Raw genomic sequence first — 15,443 nt, forward strand, 5'->3', positions numbered from 1 at the left:
CCACCTATTTTTATCCACCTTTCTCCCTGTGAGTACCTTTGACCAACCCTGAGCTCAGACTCCTGACCTATTACAGTGACTTTGTCAGTCTTTCTTTAAAAATGGACAGGTAACAAAATGAATGTAACCTAGAAGCAGCAGCTCAGTAAGGGAAATAAAATCACCAGAAGTTATCTAATCACAGCCACAGCCATCCAGGGCTCTGTCTTATCTGCTGGGTCATAAGAATGGGACCTTCCTCAATTTGAAGGGCATCCAATCAAATAGGTAAAGCTGTTGCTCACCTCTGCCACTTGGAGGGATTGCTAGGCAGTCTACCCAGTGTATACTAACTGCAAAACACTGTCATGGTTTTGAAATACCTATTTTCCAGGAAAGCTTTTTGGGGTGCATGGGGAAGGTTTCTTTTTGACATCAAGCAAAAAATAAATCACCAAGCTCTTTAAGCACAGGGGTTTTTAAGAGGGCAGTAGAAGGAAGGAATGGGCAGAAAAGACGATCTCCTCTGAAGTGAAGGTCGTTTTTCCAAAAGAGTAGGATTTAGTCTCAGTTTAAGGAGAACACTTTTAAGTAGCTGGGGCAGCTCCAAACTGCAGTTTAGGGAATGAGTGCTTCAAAAGAACAGGGCTGTAAACGTCCTGGCAAGGCAGCAAGAGGATGAAGAGTTGGTTTTGCATAGTTTTGAACACAGGAGTAAAGAAGCAGAGGCATCTCTGACTAAAGGGCCCTGAGATCCTATGGCATCAGTGGGTCAGTTGCAGGGGGTGTGGGGGCGATATTTCTCTCTCAACGTCTCCCAGAGCAGCCACCCCTCTCTACCCCACCCCGCTACTCCTTTCACCCTTCCTGCCTCCACTGTTGGGTCCCCAGGGACAGCACTTCTTAAGCTGGAGCGCTCAGGCACCATCTCTGCAGTCTGGATTCTTCCTGGAGCCTGGCACGTTCTGGGACAGGAAGGCAGGTCTGCAAGGGCGCTGGGTTGCAGCCGGACCTGGAGGCCTGGAGGGGAACTGGAGTCGTGAAGCCCACCCACGTCCTTGAAGCCGGGGAAAGAACACATCTTCCTAACAGTACTTCTCAGGTCTCAGCGGATTCCCCACCCGACGGTGATCCATACTCACTTGAGGCAGCAAGGACTGCCTCTAACTGGCCACCTCCATTCCGCCTTAAGGGTCCTCGCACATGTGTGAGAGCACAGGCCCCGGATCTATGCACTCGGCTGAGGCCAGTGCTGCCGGGGTCCCTCCAGTCCCATCCCCCGGCCCCTCCCTCTGGGACTGTATCTAATAGAAGAGAGAGCACAGAGGAATTGGCTGAATCAAGGGACCCGGGAGCCTGGGTATGAGTTTGAAGACCGAGAATCTAAAGCGCAATTACATATTATTGGAAACTCTTGTGGAGTGTGTAGGGGGAGGTTAGGAGATTGAGAGGCTGAGTCGACCTGGTGAGTCCAGCCCCAGGACACCACAAAGCCCCTCCCCCCTTTCCCTGCCATCAGACAAGGGGTGCCGCAACTCCAGCCGGGACTCTGCACTTCCCCCTCCCTGATTCTCCTCCAGAAGAGTAGGTGGCCCCCCTCTGAGGGTAGGGGAAGACAACGGACCAAGTCCCCCTGCACTAAGGCGCTACTGGAGCTCTTCCTGAACAGCAGTGCTGGCTTGGAGCGAACCCGTGCACTGCCGAAATTGGTCTCGTCCTGCAGCTGAGGGACGCAGACTTTAAGTCAGCTGCCCTGGCTTTAAAACAATCAACCCCCCCCCTTTAAGTCAGGTGACCCGACTTTAAATCACTGTGTGCCCCTCAAGCCTGCAACTTCAAAAGTTGGGAACTTCACTTTGATCCTACACATGGTATGAGGGTGTACTTCATGTACCAGAAGGGTCTAGGTACTCTGGGGTACAGCAAGCAGTGCAGGACGCAGCAGCTCCCAGGCAAAGCTGGTGATGCACAGGGAGAGCAGGCACAGCCAGGCATGCAGAGGTTCCAGGACGGGAGCTGGGGCACAGCCAGCCGCGAGGCTGTGAAAGCAGAGGATCTGAGCCTTCTTGACAAAGGCAAACCCAGAGGATGGATGAGAAACAAAGACCAGATGAAACATGGATTTGAAAATCACATGCTGCTCTTGAAATTGGGGTGGGGGCACCCCAGATTTGAATCCTCTTACTCAACAGTTGCTAGTGTTTTGGCATTTGTCCAATTCCTTATAAAATTTACTGATAATATCTAACCCATAGAATACTGCATTTGTAGTGGTATTGCGTGTTAATGTCTCTATAGTGGAATAATCTTTTCTACAAGAAAAATGTACACTATCCGAATTAAATTAAAACCCCTCTTTATAAAGTACTGTATCGGACTTCCCTGGTGGCGCAGTGGTTAATAACCTGCATGCTAAGGCAGGGGACATGGGTTCGAGCCCTGGTCAGGGAAGATCCCACATGCCGCGGAGCAGCTAAGCCCATGTGCCACAACTACTGAGCCTTCAGGCCACAACTACTGAAGCCCGCACGCCTAGAGCCAATGCTCCACCACAAGCACAGCAAGAGAAGCCACTGCAATGAGAAGCCCACGCACTGCAACAAAAAGTAACCCCTGCTTGCTGCAACTAGAGAAAGCCCATGCATAGCAAAGAAGACCCAACGCAGCCAAAAATAAATAAATAAATAAATATTTTTTTAAAGTACTATATCCTTCTGTACAACTTCTCTGGGAAGAACAGAGAGATGGCATGGGAGAGTGAGAAAGACCAACATTTAGTGCACATGTCTCATGCAGGTGCTCTGCTGGCTCAGATAGTTTTATCCCCACTTTTACAAAGGAGGAAATAATCTCAGAGAGGTTTGGTAATTTTCCCAAAGCCAAACAGCTATTGAGTGGCAGAACCAGGATCTGAACCAAGTCTGTTACCTTAAAGCCTAAGTCCTCATCACAACAAAACTCAATTCATATTTACATTTATCGAATTACATTGCAACCTGGGGAGTTCTTGGCACAATCCTGAATAAGAGTGAGAAAGAAAGAAATAGCATTGTTCATACAGTCAATCAAAATTTTTGGAGCAGCTACTAGATGCGTGGCCTTTTTCGGGGTTCAGCAGTGATCAAGACAGGAAGAGTCCTGCTTACACAAACCATGTAGTGGGGAGGAGAGACGGGTGCAACTTGGCTGAGGGATTTCAACTTGCTGGGCCTCTGTTTTCTCATCTGGAAAACGGGATGGGTGTTCCTCATTTCCTGGGATTGTCCAGCCCTCACATTCTCTGATTCCATAAGAATCATTTGTTTTCCTGTTTCTTTAAAATTCATTCAGGCAATGAGCTGTGATGAATGTTGTCAGCTGCTCCTCAAATCACTCTATTCCCACCCTCTTCCTGTGATCAGGTCTTTCTCCCAACATGACTCACAATCAGTCAAGTCACAGAACCTAAGGGGCACCCAGCAGGAAAATTCCAGCCCTTGTTTCTCAGGAGCTCTGAGGTCTACCTGCGAGGTAAACTTAACACACCTGGCACAAGGCGGCCATCCCGGGTTTCACATCAACATGATCTCAGGCACAAACCTCCTGGCTTTTCCATTGTGTCTTTAAGTTACTTGTTGAAACAACTGCACAAATATGACAAAGATATAAAATCAGGCATCTTCTGTCCCCAGTGCCTACTCATAAATGATTTTCTGCCACTTTAATGATAAAGATAGAACATTTCAACATTCTGCTGCCCTTATTATTTGTCATTTTTCTTGATATTTCTATTGAATACTCTTTCAATATTTTAACAATGGAACATTTATTTACGTTGTTCCAGACCCAGCCTGTAGTGGTAAAGGTTTTGTTGTTATATTTCTATTATGTTTCCTTTAAAAATCATTATGCTATTTAACTGGATTAAGTCAATTCTATAGGCATTTATCTTATGATATTGATGAAATTAATACATAGAGAGCAGTAGTACAAGTTGATTGTACTCCAGAGCCTCTATTAGCACAGTTAAGTAAGTATAACTATTATCTATATGTAAACCAAAGTACATGCCAAGTGAGACTCTCCGACGCTTCTTCACTGTCTGCCCCTCAAGCCTGTGAGAAATGGAATATTTCTTGCCATCTCAGTGAACAAAAGATGTCACAGCCATCCTCTCCAATGTGAGCGGGCAGGCCCTGAGGAACTCAGGATATGCAAATACAGAATGCAGGCCCCAGAGAGCTGAGGTGCATATCAAAGGAAGGAATTCAGTGAGCCTGACTCTGGCATCTTCGCATACAAAGGAAAGCCCTGCATTCCTCACCTTGGGAGAGCAGGTTCTCCTTAGCTGACAATCACCTTTTCACGTCCCCCATCACCTGCGCAAGCCCCCCGCCCTGTCCCCTCTTCCCCCCCCCACCCCCCCGGTGCTTTAGCTCAGGGAGGAAGGGGCGCACAGGGCCTCGGCTGAACAAGAGGCCTGGGAGCCTCGGGAGGAACTTTCGGCCGCTTTCCCCGCCGTCGGGAGGAGGGTCGCTGACGCTGCGGCCGGACCCTGCGCCTCCCTCGCCCCGTGTCCCCTCAGGACGTTCAGCCGCCCTCTCCCCACGCCCCCCGGGCCCCGCGAGCCAGGCCGAGGGCAGGGCCGAGAGGAGGGGCCGAAGTTCCCCGGGACCAGACCCCGAGGCCGCTCGTTCTGCACAGCAGCGGCGGGTGGCCGCGAAACCCTTCCCCTCAGAAGCTGCTCTTGCGCGGCCGCCCGGGCACCGGACCCACTTACCTGGCCCGCCGTCCCCACGACTGTCGCGGCTTCGGCCGCCGGGGCCCCTCCGCAGCCGGCAGCGTCAGTGAGGCCGCCCTCCCCTCGGGCTCCGGGGCAGCTCCGTGACGGCGGAGGGAAGAGACCCCGAGCCGGGAGCTCCAGCTCTGAGGAAACGCGGACTCCGTTCCGGGCGCTGCGGGTGGGGCCGCTCTGCCTGAGGCCTCCTGGGAGGGAGCGGGGCGCCGGGGGAGGAGCCGCCAGGAGCTCAGGGCCCCGTCGGGGGTCCTGCAGGGGCGGCCCGGCCTGAGGGCCCCGCCCACTGTGGCCGCAGCGCAGGCCTTTTCCCTGCAATCCTACACAAAAAGTCAGAAAGATACACACGGTCTACAGTGAATGTTCACAAATGGTGGTTGCTGCTGTGCTTACTATCCTATTAAACGTGTGAAATCCATAACACACTTGAAGTTCAAAGTTAACTATGAATGTTTACCTTTCCTTATTATGTCTCTGCTATTCACAATTGTCGTTAATGAATCAGAGACTGTGGCATCACTAGTTAAAAATGAGCTCGTTAAAAAAATAGAACTCAGGCCCACCGGCCCTACTGTATCAGAATCTGCAATTTTACACTCTCTCCAGTGTACTTGTGGACCCATGAATAGTTGAAAGGTACATTTCTACCTCGACATGTCTTTTCTGTCTGAGAAATACGCACATTTTATCCAGTTTGAAATAAATAAAACACTCAAAAATGCACATGTCCGTGTTGAAACCACCATTTTATCATTTCTTTTCCAGATAACTATAGTCTCTATACTGGTTTTATGGATCACATGACATACTCTTTTTTGTAGTTAGAAATAGAGAAAGTTACTTTGTAAAAAAAATTATATATATATATATATGTGGATAATAGAAGACACTCTTCTAAATTAAAACCAGTTCTCTTAATTTCCTCTCTTCTTCTTGGCTCACATTATGAACTCTTCCCGTGGCCACATGTCATGTGTACTTTTAATTTCAGGGACTGCTGACATCCCAGGATGTGCCCATAGTTTTCTCTCAAGAGGACTGGGAATGCCTGGAACGAGATCAATGGGAATTGTACAGGGATGTGATGTGACAAAAGTATAGGATCATGCTCTCCTTGGGTGAGGATACCTTCCTTCCAGAATTCCTTATCCACCCACAGGGTTTAGAGTCCTTCATTTGTAGAATGTCTCCTGGAATGTTCTGCTTCCTACAATAGGGTTTCAGATTGCAACGTTTCAGGAAATATTGGGAGTTTGTGGCTATAATTTTTGTTATTCTTTGCAAATTGCAGCCTCCTTTTTAATATACTTTGTAACTGCTTGGGATGTGTCTATATGAACAGTGTACTATATGCTTCTGTTATAGTCCTTACAATATTTTATTCTCTTATTATCTGTAACAATCTTCCATGGATCCTTTGGGCTTAAGGTGTATTAAAAGGGAGACGGCGATTCTGAGACTTCCCTGGTGACGCAGTGGTTAAGACTGCGCCTGCCAATACAGGGGACACGGGTTCGATCCCTAGTCTGGGAAGATCCCACGTGCAACGGAGCAACTAAGCCAGTGGGCCACAACTACTGAGCCTGCGTGCCACAACTACTGAAGCTGGTGCACCTTGAGCCCGTGCGCCATTTATTTTTAGAGAATAAAATCACCTCTGAGTGATTACAATTTAGACGAGCTAGTCAAAATTCTGTATCACCTGTTCTTCTCAAACACTGATCAATGGAACAAGTTTTACTAGGGATAAGAGTGTAATTGTATTCTAGAGTTCATATCGGCACTATGGTTTTTGACCTTGATGCTGGATCACGACATTTCAATGGTATAACTGCTATTAATTGTCTCTTTGTTCAACGATTAAAGTCTCACATGATCTGAGTTCAGACTGGAGCCATCCTGGTTGGTTTCTGTCTATTGCAGATTTCTTCCAGTATGAAAGGACAAGAGCAATACGGCTTACTTTACACAATGTCTTCAAACTAAATGATGACATAATCTACATTCAATTAATTTATACATACCCTACTGTAGAGCAGGGTTTGTTACGGTGGCAGAGCCCGGTAATTATGTAAAACTGAAACTTTTATCTGCACTGGTTCAAGTCCTCTTCCTAAGAATATGTTTATAATCAACATTATTTCACAAGTTACCCAATTTAATTCACCATAACATTCCTCATATTAACTAAATGGAAAATCCTAAGCTATATACAAATCCAGAAAGGGCCAAAAATCATCTGCCCACATGGATTATTACAACCCATTGCTGAGGCATTCAAATTACTTATTAAAGAACCACTATGTCCATCAACAGCATCAATTTATATATTATTGCCCCAATGCTAGCCTTAACCCTGGCTCTCACAACATGAATTCCTCTTCCCATATCTTAGCCACTAATTAATATAAATGTAGGCATACTCTTTATATTAGCCATATCACACCTAGCCATTTATTCCATCCGCAGTTCTGGATGAGCTTCACATTCAACATACTCACTCACTGGAGCTCTAGGGACAGTAACATAGACAATCTCATATGAAGTAATGTAGCAGTTATTCTATTCTCAGTCTTACTGATAAATGGATCATTTACACTTTCAACAGTACTTATTACACAGGAACACCTATGACTATTTTCTTCTGACCCCTACTCAGAATTTTATTATCTCCGCAGTAGCAGAAATTCAATGAAGCCTCACTTGATTTAACAGAAATAGAATCAAAACCTGTATATGACTTCAATGTAGAAGATGTAGCAGGCCCATTCATCTCTTCCTTCCTAGACAATATGTCAATTTCCTTATAATAAACATTTCCACAACAATCCATTTGTAGGAGCATTCGACAATCCCTAGGTGCCAGAATTATATACACCCCAAGTCATCATTAAAACACATCTAACAATCTCCTTTCTATGAATTTGAGCATCCTACCCACAATTTTGATATGATCAACGTCTACATCTCGTATAAAAATTTTTTTTCTACTAACATTAGCCCGATGTATATGAGAGTTTTCACTACCTGTCATCATACCAGGCAACCCACCACAAACTTAAGAAATATGTCTGACAAAAGAGTTACTGTGATAGAGTAAATTATAGAGGTTTCAATGCTCTTATTCCTGGAATTGAATTCTTCCTAAGGATTTTATATTCTCCATGTTACCACATTACAGCACATGCTATATACTAAGGTTCACTAGGTAAGCTTCAGGCCCATACCCCCAACATGTTGTCGTAGATCCTTCCTGTACTAATAAACTCTCATTGTTTTTACTATCACTCTACTGACCATTATCACAGGAAATATAATTGTATAAGAAGCTCACACTGGTTAATGGTATCCCCATTCTAATAAAAAACACAAACCCATAAGCTACAGAAGCATCCAACCAATATTTCCTAAAACAATCCACCACAGCAATACTACTTATAACGGCTAGTATCATTAATCTAATATACTCTGGTCATGGAACACAATGAATAACAAAAATCTTTCATCCAGCAGCATCCACCCTCATGACAATCGCCCTTGTCACAAAAGTAGGACTTTCCCCATTTCACTTCTGAGTGCCTCAAGTCACACAAGGCGTCCCATGAACAGCAGGCCTGATGCTATTAATAAGACAAAAGTGCACCCCTGTCAGCTTTATAACACATGTCACCATCCATCAATGTAAATATACTATTAATCATAGTGATATTATAAATCATAGCTGGAGGCTGAGGGAGATTTAGTCAGACTCACCTGGAAAAAATTAAACCCTCCTCATCAATTGCCCATATAGGATGAATAACAGCCGTTATAAAGTATATTCCGATTATAACAATCCTAAACATACTAATTTATATCATAACAACACTCTCTTCTTATTATTTATGCCCAGAGCATGTACTACAAGAGTGTCATTATCACACACATGAGGTAAAACACCTCCCATCACAATCCTTTTCCTCACCATTATGGTATCATTAGGACATAGTCCATCACTATCAGGGTTTTTACCCAAATGAATACTTATCCAAGAGATAACAAAAATGACAACATCATTCTACCAACATTAATAGCCATCACAGCAGTGCTCAGCATATATTTCTACTTGCAGCTAACATACTCCACATCACTAACTGTATTCCCTTCATGAAACAACACAAAATCAAAGCACATTGAACATTCAAAGAAATAACCTTCCTATCATTACTAATCATAAAACCCAGACAATTACTACACATAACACCCATTCCATCAGTGCTGGACTAGGAATTTAGGTTAGTTCAGACCAAGAGCTTTCATAACCCAAAACAAGTAAAATTTACTTAATTTCTAAAAATAAGGATTGAAAGACTTCATCCTACATCAATTGAATGTAAAGCAAACATTGTAGTTAAGCCAAATCTTTACGAGACTGATGAGTTTTAACCCCAGGAAACTTTAGTTAACAGGCAAATCCTCTAGTCAACTGGCTTCAATCTGCTTCTTCTTCATTTGAGAAAGAAAAAAAGAAAAAAGGCAGGAAAATCTCTGGCAGAATTGAAGCTGCTTCTCTGAAATTACAATTCAATTTGTTGATTCACCACAGGGTTTGTGAGAAAGAGGGCTCAATCTCTGTCTTTAGATTTACAATCGAATGCTAGCTCAGTCATTTTACCTCTGTTCGAACACTGCTGATTATTTTCAACAAATCACAAAGATATCGGCATTTTATAATTACTATTTGGTGCTTGAGCTGGAGTAGCAGGCAGCACCATAAGAATATTAATCCAGGCTGAGCTATGCTAACCTGGAGCGCCACATGGAGACGCACAAATCTGTAACGTGGTCATAACAGTCCCTGCACTTGTAATAATTTTCTTTATTGTTGTACCCGTTATATTGCAGGGTTTGAAAACTCACTTGAGCCACTAATAACTCCGACACCTGAGGTAGCATTTCCCCGAATAAATCATGTAAACTTTTGACTACTTCCCCCATCGTTCTTACTCCTACTCATATCACCAATAGTGAAAGTAGAAGCTGGTTCTGGTTCCAGTGGACCGTGTATTCAGCTCTAGCCTGAAATCTGGCCCATGCAGGAGCCTCTGTTGACCTAACCATTTCCTCCTTACATTTATCAGGTGTCTCTTCATTTCTTGTTTCTATTACTTTTATTACTATAGTCTTTCATACAAAACCAGCAGTCATACCCCAATACCAAACACAATTATTTGTTTAATCTTCCCCAACTATAGCCATATTACTATAATTACTACTCTCAGTCCGAGCAGCTAGAATTGCCATACTGTTAAGAGATAGAAATCTCAACACTACTTTCTCTGACCCTGCAGGAGGAGACCGAATCCTATACCAACTGAAGTCTGTATTCATGGCCTACCAGGAATTGTTATAAACTCACATATCATTACATACTAGTTAGGACAAAAAATGCCTTTCAGCTATTTGGGAATAGTATGAGTCATGTCCACTGGCTTTTTAGGATTTCTCTTGTGAGCCCATCATATGTTTACCATAGGGATAGCTGTCCACTCAGGAGCATACTCTGCAAAAGCTACCGTAGTTACTTCTATCCCTACAGGAGCAAAAGTATCTAGTTGATTAGCAACTCTTTCTTTAGTTTTTCTTTTTTCTTTTTTTATTCTGGCTGTGTTGGGTCTTGGTTGCTGCACGTGGGCTTTCTCTGCTTGTGGTGAGTGACAGCTACTCTTCGTTGCGTTGCACGGCCTTTTCACTGCAGTGGCTTCTCTTGTTGCAGAGCACGGGCTCTGGCGCATGGGTTCAGTAGTTGTGGCTCACGGGCTGTAGAGGGCAGGCTCAGTAGTTGTGGCGCAAAGGCTTTTTACTCCGCGGCATGTGGAATCTTCCCAGGCCAGTGATCGAACCTGATTCCCCTGCATTGGCAGGCCAATTCTTAACCACTGCATCACCAGGGAAGTCCCTGGTTAGCAACTGTTCACGGAGGTAATATTATATGACCTCCAATATATTATGAGTTTTAGGCTTTATTTTCCTTTTTACAGTAGGAGGTTTGACAGGAATCATCTTAGCCAACTGATCCCCGGACATTGTCCTCCAGGATACATACTATGTAGCAGCACACTTACATGACGTAGTGCCCATGGGAGCAGGCTTCAGTATTATAGGAGGCTTCCTACACGGATTCCCACTATTATCAGCTTATACACTAAACTCAACAGTAGCAAAAACTCACTTCACAGATATATCTGTAGTAGTAAATAGGACTTCCTGCAGCACTTTCTGGCCTCGCAGGGATGTCACTATGTTAGGCTGAGTACGCTGAGGCACACACAACATGAAATATTGTGTCTTAAGGCTCATTTATATCAGCAGCAGCAGTAATGCTAACAATCTTCATACTGTGAAAACCATTTGTGTCCAAACGAGAAATCTCAGCGGTAGAAACTGCTACTCTTAACCTAGAAAGGTTGCACAGATGCCCTCCACCATATTCTATGTTTCAAGATCCTACCGATGTAAATGTAAAAAAAGGAAGGGCTCAAGTCCTTTTCAACCAGTTTCAAGCCAACACCGTAACAATTATGTCTTTCTCAATAAATTAGATAAAAGTTAAAAGTGATGTAAACTTTTCAAAGTTAAATTATAGGCTAAAATACTGTATATCACGAAGGCATATCAATTTCATCTAGACTCTCAAGATACAACATCACCGATTATGGAAGAACATTTACATTTTCATCACACACATTAATACTGATTTTTAAAGGAAGTTCTCTAGTCCTCTATATTATTTCACAAATATTGAAAACTAAACTAACTCATATACATACAATAGATGCAGAGGTAGAGAAAATTTGAATAATTTACCATCAATTATCATAATCTTAATTGCCCTATCATCATTGTGAATCTTTTACATGATACATGAAATCAATAACTCTTCCCAAATCTTAAAAACTATGGGTCAGGGGCTTCCCTGGTGGCGCAGTGGTAGAGAATCCGCCTGCCGATGCAGGGGACACGGGTTCGTGCCCCGGTCCGGGAAGATCCTACATGCCGCGGAGCGACTGGGCCCGTGAGCCATGGCCGCTGAGCCTGTGCATCCGGAGCCTGTGTTCCGCAACGGGAGAGGCCACAACAGTGAGAGGCTCGTTTACCGCAAAAAAACAAAAAAAAAAAACCAAAAAACTATGGGTCAGTAATGATACTGAATCTACAAATACACAGATTATGAAGACTTAAATGTTGACTCCTCTGTAATCCCCACATAAGAGCTAAAACCAGGAGAATAATGACTAATAGAAGTCAACAACCGTGGAGTTAGAGATAGTCATTGAATATTAGTTTCATCTGAAATTGTTGTACACTCCTGAGCTGTTCCTTCTCAGGCCTAAAAAGGGCTGCTATCCCAGGACGCCTAAATTAAAGAATCTTAATACCAACAGGACCAGGCTTATGTTGTGGACAAGAGAGCACATTTTCCTGAGTTCAAAGACAGGCCAGAGGGATATGGCTGAGATGTGGGGTGAATCTGGAGCCCATGGGGATGCACTCTCCAAGCTCCAGGATAGGAATAGGCCATTATTTGTTTAATGAGCTTCTGGGGTCCCAGGCCACCCACACCACACCCTCCCGAGCAGGATCTTGGCAACATTCCCTGTCAGTGATGAGGCAACCTAGCACTTGTCACGCCCCGATGTTGTGTCCTATGTGGGCACCATGCTGTGGGGACCACACCCACACTCTGCAGGTCCATGCTACAGGGTCCTTCTTGCCTCAGGAGTAGAGACAACCCAGCAAGCAGTTCCCTCCCCAACCAGCAGGAGGAGGGGAGGAGAGCAGGGGCACCAGGGGAATCTCACTCAGACAACAACACCCAGGGGTGCCAGCGGGGACAGTGATGATGCAGATGAGGCCCAGACCAAGAGATGCGACCAGAGGACACAAAAGGCAGCTGATCAGGTCCTGAATCAACTGCATCCCGGACACCTTCGTCCCTCCTACACCCCTTCCTCATACATCCCCTCCTTAAATGCAGATTCTTCAGATGCAAACAGGCAGAGCCTCAGACTGAAAGTCAGCTCTTCCAAAATGACCCATCAGCAAACACTGCAGGATTGCGCTCCAGTGGGGGCCCTGGAGTCCACAACTCAGAGACTGAAGGGGACATCGGTGCCAGGGCCAGTGTGAGGGGATGGGGAGTGAGACTTTCATGGTTGTGGAATGTTGGTTTTGCAAGATGAAAAGTTCTAGGCATGGTGGTGATGGCTCCACGAGAAAGTGAATAGATCTGATGCCTCAGAAACGTGCACTTAAAATGGTGACGATGGTAAAGGGTATGTGACGTGTGTTTTATTTCACTTAAATGCATAAAATAATGTCTTTTTAAATCAGAGTCCATTTCGACTCCCGTTCATCACAAATGTCGGAGACCCAAACACATTCCCCTACCTTAGGGGCCATCACGGTACCCTCACATGGCACATGGGAGACTGTTCTCACGGGGGCCTAGTCTGTGCTCACCTCACCTCTGTCCAGGGAGACCCAGGCAGTGGTGACCCCCATAGATTAGACATATGATATGCTATGATATTCATATGACACCACCGAACATTGTCACTCAGTAGCACACAGAGCAGCACCCCACTCAAACATGCATGACCTCATATGAATGCGACAAGATTAAGGGAAGAAAAGGAACCACCGGTTAATCAGGGCAACACACTTAACGCAGAGGTTGGAAATCTCAATGGGGAAAAGACACACTGCAGGCAAAGAGCACATAGGGGCTCCCCATACATGTGATCCGGACACATGCAGATGTGGTGAGACCCACACAGTCCCCACACTCTATACCTGGGGTCACACATCCACACTCACCACAGTGACCCCACCTCCCCAGACCCTGCACCTAAAGTCACACGATCTCTCTCAACACGTGACCCCACCTACCCAGACCCCTCCCCCTGGGTCACATGTCCACAGTCCCAGGGTGAACTGCCCTCCCCAGACTCCCCCAACTGGGGTCACACGTGCACATCCTCCAGGGTGACCTCATCTCCCCAGACCCTGCACCTGGGGTCACACATCCCCTTGGTCAGGGCACCATAGCTCTGCTCTTGGCTCCCTAATTTGGAAACAAGCTGGGTTCCTGGGACCTGCTGGGATGAGAAAAAGTGTAAGGTGGGTCTCCTGTCCCCACACTTGTCCCACAGAAGTCCTCCTCTTTTCACTTTGGTTCTGTGTGATTTTACCTCTTTTTAAAGCTTTCATGCTAGAGTTGAACACATTACTTGGTTCTGGCAGGCACAGTCTCACTTTCTTGTCTCACTTACTTGTTGAGAAAACTCACAGGACAGCAGGGCTGAAAGCCGAAGGGCAGCTCTGGACGCTGCTGACTAGGGACGGCAGACAGGAAGGAGAGCTCAGCAGCAGCCTCAGCTGTTACCCATCGGCCTTTTGCCCGATCTGCGTGCCCTGCAATCAACTCACCAGCTAAACCTGCCTCCCTTCGCACCATGCACGTGCTGGTAAATTGGAATAATCAGCAGGTAGCCCTCCTGAGGATTATCCACGAGCCCCAAGGAAGGTGAACCTTGCAGGAATAAAGACTATGGCCCCGACCATAGCACTGCCCTTAGGAGGACCAGGTCACCACACTCAGAAGAGAGGGTGTTACCTAGACAAGCCCACCTCGGCTCCAGACCCAGACATCTAAGCACTGACTTTCAAATGCAGGCATGGAGCTTCCCAGTACTGAGGCCAGGCCGGCTCTCTTCCCAGCTCTCCATACTCCTAGCGTACACGGAACATGGTCAGGTCTAAATCTTCTTATTATAGACAACACATGGTCATCTCTAAACATAAACAGTAGACAGCACATGGCGAGGTCTAAATTTACCGTGTAGACAGAACTTGATCATGTTTCAACTAGCTTAGGGCTGAGCTCATAGGAGGTACAGATCACACATATGAGTCTCTCATCTTTGGACACCCACATCAGGAAACTGAACAATATCGTTGTCATTAAACATTTCAACAGGCAAAACAGAAATGTTACCAGTGTCTCTGGCAACCTGATGGTCAGGATCCACATGTGATCCAAGAACTTCTTAGAGTGCAGCCCAGTCTGCGGCCAGGCCAGACAAGAAGTGGCCTGATTCCAGCCTCCCAGGCTTCCAGAAGGAGGCGGCCGCACAGGAGGCCCAGGCAGGACAGTTCTGCATGGTGCGGGCCAGGAGACCCTGTCTGTCCATTCCACTGGCCGATTCCGGGTGGGGTGCTCAGGGCCGCTGAGAGCCCTGCGCTCAGGCCCTGCTTCCCTGCAGCATGTGCGTGTGCGTGTATGTGTGTGTGTGGGGGGGGGTGTGTGGGGGGGGGGGGGGGTGTAGAGGGGGCAGTGGCTGACGGCTCCCACGGCTCCCGTCCCGGGCACCGTGATGTCTTCGAGGGGAGGCACGGGGAGAGGTGGGTGCACAGAAGCCGTTGGAGAGGAGAACCCACCACGGAGCTCCTTGCACACTGGCTCTCCCCACCCAGGGACCAGCCTACCCATCGTGGGCCACATGCCACCCCCCAGCCCCGCACCCCCAAAGGCAGGGCGCCTGCTCTTTCAACAGCACAGGGTCTCACATGAAGGAGACTCAGTGGGGAATGTCACCCACTCCCCCACTCCTGATGCTCCGTTTGGGGAGAATGAACCCCCTTGACT

This window comes from Kogia breviceps, chromosome 2 (assembly GCF_026419965.1).
Source record: "Kogia breviceps isolate mKogBre1 chromosome 2, mKogBre1 haplotype 1, whole genome shotgun sequence".
Classification (NCBI taxonomy): domain Eukaryota; kingdom Metazoa; phylum Chordata; class Mammalia; order Artiodactyla; family Physeteridae; genus Kogia; species Kogia breviceps.